Source organism: Heterocephalus glaber, unplaced genomic scaffold (genome assembly GCF_053883595.1).
Source record: "Heterocephalus glaber isolate CG9 unplaced genomic scaffold, H.glaber_assembly_v1.0 deba00000331, whole genome shotgun sequence".
Classification (NCBI taxonomy): Eukaryota; Metazoa; Chordata; class Mammalia; order Rodentia; family Bathyergidae; genus Heterocephalus; species Heterocephalus glaber.
In genome coordinates this window covers 37,797,875-37,812,009 of record NW_028258142.1, presented here as the reverse complement: position 1 = coordinate 37,812,009, position 14,135 = coordinate 37,797,875, and the positions used below count along the sequence as shown (strand labels likewise).

The 14,135-nt window shown below is 41.3% G+C and overlaps 1 pseudogene; it reads left to right on the top strand.

Annotated features, from left to right (window-relative positions):
- The first annotated feature begins 256 nt into the window (after positions 1 to 256).
- Positions 257 to 4,807, top strand: LOC101702448 (ankyrin repeat and LEM domain-containing protein 2 pseudogene; annotated as a pseudogene).
- Positions 4,808 to 14,135: the final 9,328 nt, after the last annotated feature.

The window sequence follows — 14,135 nt, the reverse complement described above, 5'->3', positions numbered from 1 at the left end:
TGTTAATGTTAAAAAAAAAATGTTCTCTTTCTGCTATTGCTACAGTTAGTTGTCAATATCCTGTGACTAAATCCAGGAAAGTCAAAGTGAGACTGATTACTTGACAACCCAGGCAGCTGCTACAGTCTCCTTATTTGGGCCATTTTTCCAGTCTCTACAAGATAAAAAGGCCCATTATAGGCACTGGTCACTTCTTAACACGTCATCCCAAGTCTGAGATAGAACTGTCTTGTTGCTAGCACAGTAGAAAGGAGAGATGGTGAAGTCTGCTCTGGCTAGACTTCAGCAGCAGGGAAAGCTTCCCATGTTTATCGCTATCATCTGCAACACTGATTCAAATAACAAATACTCTGATAGCCGGGGGGTTGGTGGTTCCAAATTAACAAATATTCCGTGGACACTCCATTCCAGCTTTATTTTCTCTTTGTGTAATATTGATTGATAATGCAAAGAGGCATGACAGTCTGTAGATATTATAAGTCACACATATATACAAAAACAAGCAGTTTTTGGGTCAGGCCATTCTGGTTTTGTTTAGTTTTGTTTTGTTTTAAATCTAATTTGATGCTCAAATATTTCCCTGTCATCTCCTTAGGCCAAGCACCTGAGCCATTTCCCCTGTTCCAGAGTCAGGAGCCATGTGCCAACTTCACCATTAAAAGCAGTGCCAGGGCCTCGGGAGTGTGCCTGGGTGTATGAATATGTTCAGAGCAGTTGATGCAGGCTACACTATACCCTTTTCTGTACTTGTTGTTAAGTGGTTTTATTCCCCCATATACTTATATGTTATTCTATCTAAGAAGTTATTATCAAAAATCAAAACAGTGACCTGCATCCCAGGTAACAAAGAAGCTACTGTTTTACAGACCAAAGCAGATCAATAGTGAGTCCTGGCCAAGCTTTCTTTGGTGCAAAGGTAAAACCCTGGGGCACAGTGAGGTATTATTGCCTTGTATGGTAATGAGGTGACCCCTTGAGGGATTATGTGACCCTACAGCAAAACTGTACCTCTGGAGTCTTCTCCATGGTCTACATTGGCCACTGAATTCTGGGGGACCTGCTTGTTATCTGGTATATGTCATTTCTACTCTTTGCTGTTTTTAAACTAAGTCAAAATGAGAATCACTTTGCACTAAGAAAGCCATTGCCCACTTTGCAAGTCCAGATCAGAATTTGTGCCTGATCTAACACTGATGTGCACTAAGCATGAAACTACTCATTTTCTGCTATCCAATAGACTTAGATGCTTTGAACCTATGATTCACTAACTGTGTGTCTTTGGTCAATTTATTTCCCTCCACTAAGCCTCAGTGTTTTCATCAATAAGAGTGCCTACCTCATAAAATAAAACATAAAGCACTAAGCGCAGCACCTGTCACTCCAGAAATATCACCTGTTATTGTTATTCCACTATAGTTCCCAGTAAGAACTATAAACCCAAATCAGGCCTGAAAGACTGATTTTTCACATTAAGAATGCAGTGGATAACAAGAAGTCTGCTGAAGGAACTTTTTTATCCTTTAACCCCATTCCAGAGTAAGTTAGGATCATAAGATCAGTTTTATATAGATTCTACTAAAAAAGTCTCTAGCAAGGCAGCAAAGTTCATCTTATGCACTAGAATTGAATATTTGTGCTGATTACACTGGAGAAAGTAGATAATGGTTGTAATAAAAGGAAAATGTAGAACACAGAGAAATAGGAAATTTTGTTTTACCCTTTAGGTGGAAAGAATAAAAAAATTAAATTGTACTATTTGTAAAAGTATGAAAAAAATTTGGGTAAATGGGACTTAAATGTTAGACTTTCCTTAGCTTAAGGTAGATGATTCATGATGTCACAGTTGCCTGTATATCTATAGTTATGCAGAAGATTTTATTGTCCAGAGAGTGACTCAGCAATAATTTCCACCCTTCATGGTCTTCTGCTATGTAACTTTGCACTTCTCATCAAGAGAGGATTGTTTTTCCACCCTACTGAATATAACTGTGCCCTCTCAATAACTGAATGCAGGAAAAGTAATCTGTGCCAATTTCAGAGGCAATCATTATCAGGCCTGGCAGCTACCATGCATAAAACAAAGCCTAAACCAAATGGAAAAGCCAGGTGTTGACCCTCCATTCCACAGCCCCAGTGTGGCTCCCAGCTCCCAGCTGGCATCAGCTGACAGCTGCTGATTGCCATCATGAATGTCTAGCCCTGCCAGGCTTTCAAATGACTCTGCCCCCCACATCCATCCCACTACCACCCATGGACTCTCAGGGGAGAGATGGCTACTGACATCAGTCAACTCATAGAAACATGACAGCTAACAGTATACTGCCTAAAGCCACTCTATCTCGAATTTATTTGGTAAACAGCAACAAGTAGCCAGAGGAAGCTCCTATATTTAATTTAACCATTAGTGTGGTTTCTTCTACCTGTCCTCCATTCTGATAGGCAATAGATGTTTTGGGAACTGCTTTCTTATACACATGGTTCAAAGCATAAATAACTATTTATTTAAAAGTCCAACATCTTTTAGTCAAAATTGTTATCTACATTGGACAGGACGGGCGGCGCGGTGGGCGGCGGCCGAGACTAGCTCTGCTTTGCTCGGTGCGGCTATGCTGTGGCCGTGGGTGGCAGCGTCCGAGTGGGCGGCGCTGGCGGCTGGAGAAGCGGCCTCGGGGCCTGGATTGGGGGGGACCCCCCACTCCGCCATGCAGCGCTCCCACCGGCCCTGGCCCAGGCACTGTGACAATGGAGGCAGTGTTGGCCCGGCTGAAGCTCCTGAATCCAGAGGACCTTAGAGAAGAGATTGTCAGAGCTGGCCTGAAGTGTAGGCCCATCACGGCAACCACCCGAAAGGATCCATGTTTATGCAGATAAAAAGGAAGCATTGCAAGCTGTCAAAATGATCAAAGGTTCCCGGTTTAAAGCTTTTCCAACCAGAGAAGATGCTGAGAAATTTGCTAGAGGAATTTGTGATTATTTTCCTTCTCTGAATAGAGCCTCGTCCCCACTGTCCCCTGTGAAGGTGGCTCCACTCTTCAGCAGTGGAGGGTGGAAAGATGGTTTGTGCTTGTCCGAATCAGAAACAATAAACAAAGAGGGAGCAAACAGTTATAAAAGCCCCGCACACAGGACCTCACTTCTAAGCTACAGAAAGCCGTGGAGCAGGGAGAAGAAAAGGCCTTCTCCGACCTCATCTGGAGCAATCCCCGGTACCTAATTGGGTCAGGGGACCCCCCCAACCATCGTACAGGAAGGATGTAGGTACAATGTCATGCATGTTGCTGCCAAGGCGAACCATGCTTCTATCTACCAGCTGACGCTGGAGACTCTAGAAAACCCCGAGTTCATGAAGCTTATGTACCCGGATGATGACATGGGCATGTTGCAGGAGCGCATCCAGTACCTCGTGGACCTGTATCTGAACACTCCTGACAAGGGGTACGACACACCACTGCATTTTGCTTGTAAGTTTGGGAATGTGGAAGTTGTCAACGTGCTTTCTTCACACCCTCTGATTGAGAAAAACACAAGGAATAAATATAACAAAACACCTGAAGAGGTGATTTGTGAAAGAAACAAAAATAAACCCATAGAACTAAAAGAAAGGATCAGAGAATATTTACAGGGTCACTACTACATGCCGCTTCTGAGAGCAGACGATACCTCCTCTTCTGTTATTGGGGAGCTGTGGTCCTCAGACCAGAGGGCCAAGGCCTTGCCTGCTGGCTGCTGTGGAGCCAACCCCCAGGACCCTGTGCAGACCATGAGGGCCTTTGGGGGTCCCCTGAGTCCAGCCAAGGCAGAAGATTTTCGAAAACTCTGGAAAACTCTGCCTCGAGAGAAAGCAGGCTTCTTCCACAGTGTCAGGAAGCCTGACCCGGAAAGAGGCATTGAGAGAGTTGGAAGGGAGCTCGCTCATGAGCTGAAGATTCCCTAGGCTGAGTACTGGGAATTTCTGGACTGCTTTGTGGATCTGTCTTCTCAGGAGGGGCTGCAAAGACTAGAAGAGTATCTTGCTCAACAGGAAATGGACAAAAAGGCTCAATAGGAAACAGGAAAAAATGAAGAGTGCCCCTGAGAGAAAGCCTTTGCCTCTGGCCATGAGCAGCAGTGCTGCAACTCTGTTTCCGTGGGTGCGTTTCTAGATGGACATGGTGACGTGAGCCTGGAAGAAATGTAAGATCAGCAGAATGCAGCACAGAACCACAACCAGCCTGCAGCTGATGCTTCCAGGAACCTGGAGCCCAAGGCTAAGGCAGACTGCACAGCAGCCTCAAGCCTGTGCCGCACCAACCCAAATGGGATCTGCTGTCCGAGTCCCAGCCGGGCCCTGTGTGGGAGACCAGAGACCCCTGGAACAGAGCAGGCCCTTCTGTCACGTGTCTCCAGTTTGATGATTGAGTTCAATAAACTGAATTTGCAAAATGAAGTTAGTGGCCTTTCCAAGACACCAAATACTGATAAGAAAACTAAAGATAAGAGAAAGAACATAGCAGAAAATGACTTGTTGGCACCTGCTCCTGCTGCAGACAAACCTGGAAATAACCAAACAGGGGTGGAGAGTGACATGTCAGCTGTGCTGGCTACAATGTCCTTGGATTCCAAGTCCCAGGCTGTGCCAGGTCCTGTGACCAACCCCACCGGCAGGCTCTTCCTTTGTGGGGGGGATCCTTCCAACCTGGATCAGGACATCCTAGCGGCTCTGCAGGGTGCAGATGTTGACCCTCCTCATCGGTATCCGGCAGTGTACCAGTGGAGGAATGCTCTCTTTACCTACTCCCTACACTGGGCCTACTGTTATAAAATTTAGGTTTTATTATTGTTCAGGTATGGTTAAGCCAATAGATCAGGACTGCTATTAAAAAGATAGATTGTTACTATAGATCCAAGAGAAGGGACATGTCATGCCATGGGGGTGGGAGTGGGGGAAAGGGAGTGGGAGGTAAGGGGCTATGGAGCACTGAAGTCAGAAGACAGAGTTAAAGGGAGAAAGCATGTTAAGAACCTTCTTTTTTTTCCTCTTGCAAAGACTATTAAAATCTTTTACTGGTGTGAGAAACTGAAAGTGTAAATAAGGATTAAAATGAATAACTGATAATTTGAAATAGGAAGAAAAGGCCCAAAGGGGAAGGGGAAGGGGAAGGGGAAAGGAAAGAAGGGAAAGGAAAAATTATGAGAAAAGGAAAAAATGGAAACAAAGTCTTTGTAAATTGGGAAGGGTGGAGGGGGTGAAGGGATGGCAGGGGAAGGGGAAAAAATAAGAACCAGATATATCATGTACAGGTACAAGCAGCCAATGGTAAATGCAAATGTATTGTATACCTAAAATGTACCAATAAAAGAATTTAAGGAAAAAAATCTTTTAAAAAATGCTGTAAAACATAACACATATATAGAAAAGTGCATGAAACAAAGGTACAGCTTAGCAAGTATTATAAAACAAATGCCCAGGCAGCCACTATGCAGGTCAGAAAGCAACGTGTTGCCAGCTCCCAGAGCACTGTGCGCTCTCTGCACACACGTTCCTTCACGTTCCTGGAGCTACTCACCCGCCTCTCTCTCTCCTTCAGGGTAGGGGTGTGGTACATGTATGAAGTGGTAGTTACATTTCTCTTCTGGAATTGGTACATGTACACATCTTAATTCTTTTTTCATACCTTCTCTACCTCCCCATCTCTGGTCCTTTTCCCCTTTCCAAAAGATATATAACTCCCTATTTCCTACTATCTATCTGTCTTTTATCTTGCTCTTTATTTATATTTCACATTTCTCATATAAGAGAACCCATGCCATATTAAACTTGTGTGTCTGATTTATTTTGCTTAATATCATGGTCTCAAGGTGCATGCATTTTTTGACAAATGAATCAAGTTTAAGGGCCTTTATTTTATCAGTTACTGCAGGTGCAGTTAGGTGAGTTTAGCATTCGGCAATTTGAATAATACAACGTGGAGCACAGGATCCGCCCCAGTGGTCTGGTACCTGGGCCTGGGGTGATCAGGGAGGTAGAGAGTAGCCAGAGCCTGAGAGCCCAACACAGGAGTGGGTGGGGTGTAGGCTCTGGAGTGGGAGATTTACCAGGAAAGGCGAGCATCTGGGTGAATTGTACACAATCTCTAGAAACTGCCTAGCCCTGGGAGGAGGGTCAGCAAGGCTCCAAGATGTCAAAGCATCAGAAGACAGAAAATAAAAAGACATGGTTAATATACCTAGGACAAAAGTAATGTCTGCCTCCTCACTGACCTCCATTGCTCATTTAGGACAGTACCAGTTAATGTTCCCACTTGCAAGGTTAGGCTTTGTGGCCCAACACCATTCTACCCCTTGGTGGAATGAGGCTCAGTTGCAATCAGAATGAATGCAGTGGCCACCTGCCACACCCTATAAATCTCTGCCTAGTGAAAGCTAGACTCCCTCTATCTCTGCCATCTCCTCCATTAGGATCCAAGTAGTCCCAGAGGAATGGAAGGTAATACAATGGCCTGCCCTATGCCAATTTAATAGGAATCAGCGGGATATTTTGTTCCAGATCTGTTCCAGGGCTGTCAAGCAATTAAGATTCTGGGCACACATTCAGATCCTTATCACAGTCCCTCAGCATGTTTATGAACTATGCTAGAATAATAGATTAAAGTAAATCCCCTTCTTACTGAGGTTTTCAGGTTGTGTTGCTTGATCACTGGCTCAGCTTATCAGATGGGGTATCCCCACTCTGTCTCAACAATGAGTAGAATTGATATACATTTTCTTTCTCAAAGCCTCCAAGCCAGAAACCTCTGCACCAAATGTTCCATCCTCAGCATCCAATTTTTATCTTATTTCATACTCAAGAAGGTGGTCTGCACTAACCTGGCTCTGTGCCATCTCTAAAGCTTCATTAGAGGTGCTTATGCATTTTGTCATCATCACTCAAGGATTATTTACTTTGAGCAAAAATCAGATTTGTCTTTACCAATATTTTTAGGATACAGAAACAAAGATGGATAGTTGGATGCACTCATTATTAAGGATTCGGATGTGGGTACAATGAAGGATCTGTGAAGTAAGAAAAGCTAGGACATAGAAAGAGGCTTTGAAATTTGAACCTAAGAAGAATAAAGAGGGACTTGATTAAATGAAGCAGATGATTCATGAAGAGAAAGTAGAGGGCTCCACAGCCTAGAGGTACCCTGGAAGTTGAAGAGTGCATGTGGTGAGAATGATAACTGAATAACTGAGGGAGCTGGAAAGATGGAGATTGTGGACAGAGGTTAAAAGGTCTGAATTACTGATGTGAGAGACAGAGTGCTTCCAGGTGATGAGAAAGTTCAGGGTACATCTGTAGCACAGATAAAGTGTTGGAGATGACGACAAGAATGTGACAAGACCAGGAGCTGCACAAGGCAGGAGCTGCACAATTCACCCACTTGCACAGTAAAGTTGTCCAGAATGATATTGGGACTTGTCATGGAAACAATACTCTGAGCTGGGTGTCAGTGTCTTCACTGGTTGATGTAAGAGAGTGGTGGGAAAGGTGGACATAGAGCATGCAGTGACTCCAGAATCAAATAGCATGAATCTCAGAGCAGGAGATTTTGCAAGAAGATGTAGGAGTAATGGTGTGGAAATGTTTTGGGAGAAAGGAACATTTAAACCTCATTTTCCTACTGTGAGGTACCTGAGTGTGTACAGGGGACAAAGATGAGAAGTTTTTACCTGAGAAAGCTACAGGGAAACTAATATCTTCATGGATAGATAGGTTTCAGAAAAGCCATATTTTGGTAAAGATATGGGGAAGTTATTAAAGGCCTAAGAAATCTAATTATGGCTTGAGGTGTCTCCAGAGATTAAGGAGAGAGGAAAAGTCAGTGTTTAATCAAAAAAGAATTGGAGTGATAGGAATGTTAGCGAGTATAAATAACCAGAAGGTTTTAATTTTGGACAAGAACCAAGGAAAATAAGGATGTGGATCTTGGTAGTTATTACTTAGATATTCCCTGAAGAAGTTTTCCTTGAAACATATTCTATATATCTCTTGCATTGGAGTTATTGAGGAATTTAAGGAAAATTCAGATGGCTGACCTCTGCTGCTTACCTACATCTTTGAGTCTGAAAGTGGGGGTAGGGCGAGAAATGCTATAGGAGTTGGTGGTGCAGAGGGAGAATGTTATGTTTCCCAAGCTCCCTTGCCATGGTCTGAATATTTGTATCTCCCTAGAATCTGTACGTTGAAATTTAACCTTCAGTTCTATTGCATTATCTGGGGAGCTGTTTGAAGGGTGCTTGGATCATGAAGGTAAAGCCATTATGAATGGAATCAAGTGTTCTCATTTGTAATGGTGTTGAAGAGGAAATCAGGTCATGGGACTCCACCTGCATGAAGGAATTAATGGTTAATATACTTCCCACAAGAGTGGAATGGGGGGTGGGTTGTTAAAAGCCACTTCACACCTCCTTTCACTCTTCATCATGCACTGGGTCACCAATCTCACACACTCTGACCTGGTGATACCATCCACCATGTTTTGCACCATGAGACCCTCACCAGAAGCCAAGCAAATGCTCTTGGACTTCCAGGACATGAGTCAATGTAAATCTCTTTTTCTTGTAAATTACTCAGTCTCAGATATTCTGTCATGGTAAGAGAAAACCAACTAACACAGTATTTCCTGACAAAGATGTAAGCACAAGGTGTAAATTCACTGTCTCTTTTGCAAGGAAATGTCTCATGCCCCAAACCATTCCCATGGGGCCATGCAAAAGGTAAAAAGCTGCTTCTGACTGTCATCATCAATGAACAGCATCTTAACTTCCATCTAAAGCCAATCACTGCACCTGGCTCTAAATCCCAAAACATCTCCTTCCATCCTCCTCCTTCCATATCTCCTTCCATTGATATTGCTCAATCTCTCTCCACACTTTTAACCTCATTTTTAAAAAAACTATCTCATTTCTTCATATCTACTCATGTTCAACCCACTTCAATCCTGCTTCTACACCAAACATGCCACAAAATTATCTAGGTCAAGTTCAGCAATGACTTCACTAGACTGAAGAAGGGCTTCTCTATTGTATTCTCGTCAAATGCTATATAAATGTGACACCCTGGACTGCTTTTTCCTCTCAGTTCTTTTTCTCTTTGCTGTCTGTGATACAAATTCACCTTGACTTTCATCCACCTCACTTGCATCTCAGTTTTCTTTGCAAGTTTTTTCTGTTCTACATAACCCTTTCTTTTTGGAGCACACTAAACTCTGTCCCTTTTTCCCTGCCAGAGCTCAGCAATTTTTATTACCTTTATTATCTTCTTATTTAAACATTAATTGATTCAGGCATTACAAAAGCATGTAATGAGCATCCTCTATGAGTCAGTACTATACGAGTTCCTAGAATTTGCTAGCAGGACCACTTGATTACATCATTCGAAGGAGCACTGAATTCATCTAGCATGATACATGAAGCTGTGTCACCTTTCCACAGTTCAGTGATTAGCAAGACACATGTGGCACATAACCACATAAACTACACTGTTTTTGCAGAATAAATATAAATAAAATAATTTCAAAATAATAACTATTATAATTGCAAATAACACTCAGAAGAAGTTGGAGAGTTCAGTGAAGTTCATTCTGAGGAAGTGACATTAAAATTGGGTTATGAATTAGAAGGAAGTCAAGAAAGAGAAAGAATGGAATTTCCAGGAAAGAAAACCTCATGTGCAAAGTAATCATGTAGGAATTAGATGGTACATTGGAAAACCTATCAGAAAACCAGTGTAGTTGGAATGAGAGAGCAGTAGAGGAAGTAGTGACAGATGGATCTGGAGAGGCACCCAGGGGCTTGATTATGTAGAACTGAAAACATCACTAAGTATTTCACGGTTTATCCTAAAATTCTAATCTGGATTCCTAAAGGAAGTTGCTGAAAGAATTTAAGTGGGAGAAATACAATGAAATCTGGATTTTAAAAGTTTATGCTGGCTGTAATATTACAATAGGTAAAAGGAGGCTGATTTAAAGGCTAAAAGAGAAAGAAATGATAATGACTTGTAACTTGGGGACAACAGAGAATCGTGGACATTTTTCAAGGCACACAATGAGTATCCCTTATCCAAAATGCTTGGGGACTAGCAGTGCTCAGGACTTCAGAGTTTTTTATATTTGGGGTTACTGCCATATACATAATGAGCTATTTAGAGATTGGATCTAAATCTAAACAAAAAGTTTATGTTTCATATGGACCATATATATAAATGCCTATGACCTGAATTTTATGCAACATTTTTAGTTCACTTAGGTTCTGATTTTGATCCATAGCATGAGATCAAAATACTGTGTAAAATATTTTCATTTCATGTATCATGTTGAAGCTCAAAATATTTCAGATTTTGGATTTTGAATTTTTCAATTAGTGATGTTCATTCTAGATAGTGTTAGGAAGAATCTTGTCAGAATGTTCTGATTTATTTTATTGTTGACAAAATTATGCCATGTCCTACAATGGTAGAGACACCAGGACTGGTTGTTTTTTTGTTTTTTTGTTTTTTTGTTTTGGTACTGGGGATCTAACTCGGGTCCTCGTGCTTGCGCAGCAGGTGGCAAAACCACTGAGCTAAATCCCAGGCCCAGGACTGTTTTTTAAAAATAGTACAATTCGTGGTGGACATGTTGAATTTGAAATGCCTGAAAAGCTTCCTCGGTGAGGGTTGAGTGTCAACTGGATATATGACCCTGGAGTTCTGAGGGTGGAGATCAAAGTTTATCCCCTTAACAGCATTCAGTCCTTCTCAAAATATTCCCTTCCTTTTCTGTTTATCTCACTGAAAACTCCTGGTTGTTTTTTTTTAATTTCACAGAGTATTTTACTTTAGGACCTTTTAATCACTTAGTGTAGTGAATTGAGTGTGTCCCTCCAAAATCTGTGTATGCACAGAACCTCTGACTGTGACGTTTGTAAATAGGCTCTTTGCCAGTGTAACCAAGTTAAGATAAAGTCATAAGGATTGGGGGCCCTAAATACAATAATTAGTGTACATATAAGGAGAGGGAGACACAGGGATGCACAGAGGAATCTGGCCATATAAAGCCAGAGACAGAAATAAGACCACTGCAGCTATAAGAATGCCCAGGATTGTAAGCAACCACAAGAAGCTAAGAAGATGAAGAAGCGATTCTCCCCTCAAGCCTGGGGAAGCAGCAAGGCTCAAATGACATCTTGACTTCAGACTTCCAGCCTCCAGAGTTGTGAGAATACACATGTGTTGCTTTAAGCCACCCAGTATGTACACATTTGTTAGGGCAGACCTGGGAAACTAATACACTGACTCAGCCTGGTGTTCTTCCTGTTCACATCCACCCCAGATCTTCACTCTATTTGTGGAGGATTTTTCCATTCCATTTGTTTCCTCCACTACCACTACTGCCATCATCTCTACCCTCATTACATATTACGGAAAAAATCTGACAGCACATGCTTATTTTGACCTTCTCTAACTCCAAAAATTGGAAATTCTTTCCACTCCAAGTGTGTTGATTAGTCATTTCTACCTCATCTCATCATCCAAGCCAAGGATCCAGGATAAACATTTACACATCTGTGCTCTGGCCATGTCAATGGGATCCTTGCAACTTAGCTCCTTCTGGAGCTGGTATCACCGTCTAGAGGTGTTTAGACTGTAAATAACCATAAAAATGAAGCCACTATTCCTCAACCTGAGGACCACAGTGCTCTGTTACCATTCCTTTTCATTCAGTCAGGTGGTACACACAATCACTAATGTTTGCTGGTAACTTGGAAGAGGAGTTCAGCTCTGCAAATACATACTGTTGTATTTCCTTTCTCCATCTTCATGTCACATTCTATGACTAGTGAAAACCAACAAGGAAACCTCAGGCAAATGCTGTTCTACATTTTTACCCAATTCAATCAATACATTTGTGCTAATCACTCTCAATATTCTTTATCCTGGTATCCTGATTATATAGACATTACATAGAACTAATAGGAGCACTTGTAATCCTCTATATTCATAATAACATCACCCAAATCTAATCCCATTCCTATGACTCTTTATGGAGCAAATTGTACCACCTCCCACCAGCTCTGCCAACCAGAAGCCATTTTTGTTATTTCCTTCATGCTTCTCCTTTTCCAATCCATCAACCATAATGACCAAGTTAAACGTTTTTCTTTTTCTTTTGTCTATTTCTTTTGTGGGGAAAGATATTTTATTTCATTTTGGGGCCCCTAAAGCTCTCTTTTCTATTTTTTAAATTAATTTTTTGGTAAACTTAATATATAAATAATGATCACATTCATCAAGGGAATTTGTACCTGTGCCTAGTATGCCTTGATTCTTCTTTTTCTTCTCTCCTCTCTCTTCTTCCTCCTCCTCTTTTCTTCTTCTTCTTCCCCTCCTCCACTCTTCCTCCTCCTTGTTCTTCTTCTCCTTCCTCCTCCTCCTCCTCCTCCTCCTCCTCCTCTTCTTCTTCTTCTTCTTCTTCTTCTTCTTCTTCTTCTTCTTCCTCTTCTTCTTCTTCTTCTTCTTCTTCTTCTTCTTCTTCTTCTTCTTCTTCTTCTTCTTCTTCTTCTTCTTCTTCATTTTGCATTTTGTACTACTCAGCCATAACAAATGAGAAACTAGAGTCATTTATAGCTAAATGGATGGATATCAAGGCCATACTCTTTAGTGAAATAAATATGACACACATGTGTGAATACTGAATAGTTTCTCTAGTATGAGAAACTGAAAATGCAAATAAGGGTTAAAATGATTAAAATGAATAATTGATAATTTGAAATAGGAAGAAGGGTCCAAAGGGGTAGGAGTGGTGGGAGGGGAAGGGGAAAGGAAAGAAGGGAAAGGAAAAACTATGAGAAAAGAAAAAAATGGAAATAAAGTCTATGTAAATAGGGAAAGGTGGAGGAGGTGAAGGGTGCTCAGGTAATGGGGAAAAAATAAGAACCAAAATACATCATGTACAGGTACAACCACCCAATGATGAATATAAACCTATTGTATACCTAAAATGTACCAATAAAAGAACTTAAGTATTAAAAAACAAAAGAACTCAAAAATCCGACTGTCCAGATATAAAGACCCAACTCAAAAATTGACATCTGAAATGAACAGACATTTCTCAGGCAAAGAAATAAAAGCAGCAAATAAACATGAAAAAATGTTCAACATCACTGGTCATTCGAGAGATGCAGATGAAAACAGCACTGAGATTCTACCTCACCCTAGAAAGAATGGCTACTGTTAAAAAATCAACCAATAACCAATGCTGGCCGGGGTGTGGGGAGAAAAGAACCCTTCTCCATTGATGGGAGTGCAGACTGGTGCAACCACTGTGGAAATCAGTATGGAGATACCTCCAACAACTAGGAGTAGAAGTCCCATTTGACCCAGCTATTCCTGTGCTGGGTATCTTTCCAAAAGAATTAAAAGTATCATACCACCATGATATATGCTTACCAATGTTTATAGTGACACAGTTTATAATAGCTGAAAGTTGGAAACAGCCCAAATGCCATCAACTGGAGACTGGATAAAACAGATGGTGTTTTTTTTTTTTAATAAAATGGAGTAATACTCAGCCATAAAGAATGAGAAACTAGAGACATTTACAGCTAAGTGGGTGTGCATTGAGGCCATACTCTTAAGTGAAATAAATAGGACACACATGTGTAAATACCGAATAGTTTCTCTGGTGTGAAAAACTAAAAGTGTAAATAAGGATCAAAATGTATAATTCATTTTGTGAAATAGGAAGAAAAGGTCTAAAGGAGTAGGGGAAGTGGGAGGGGGAGGGGAAAGCAAAGAAGGGAAAAGAAAACTATGAGAAATGGAAAATAATGGAAACAAAGTCTCTGTAAATAGGGAAGGGTGGAGGGGGTGAAGTGAGGGCAAGGGAATGGGGCAGAAAATAAGAACCAAGATACAGCATGTAAAGGTACAAGATCCCAATGATGAATGTAACTGTATTGTGTACCTAAAATGTACCAATAAACTTAATGGGGAAAAAAAGGACTTCAGTCTATGTAGTGTTAGGGACCAGGAGAGGGATATAAATTTACCATTTTAAATACACATACCATAATGTCATACTTTGTTAGACAACCGTTAATCCAGGAGATTAGAATCTATGGTCTTTTAG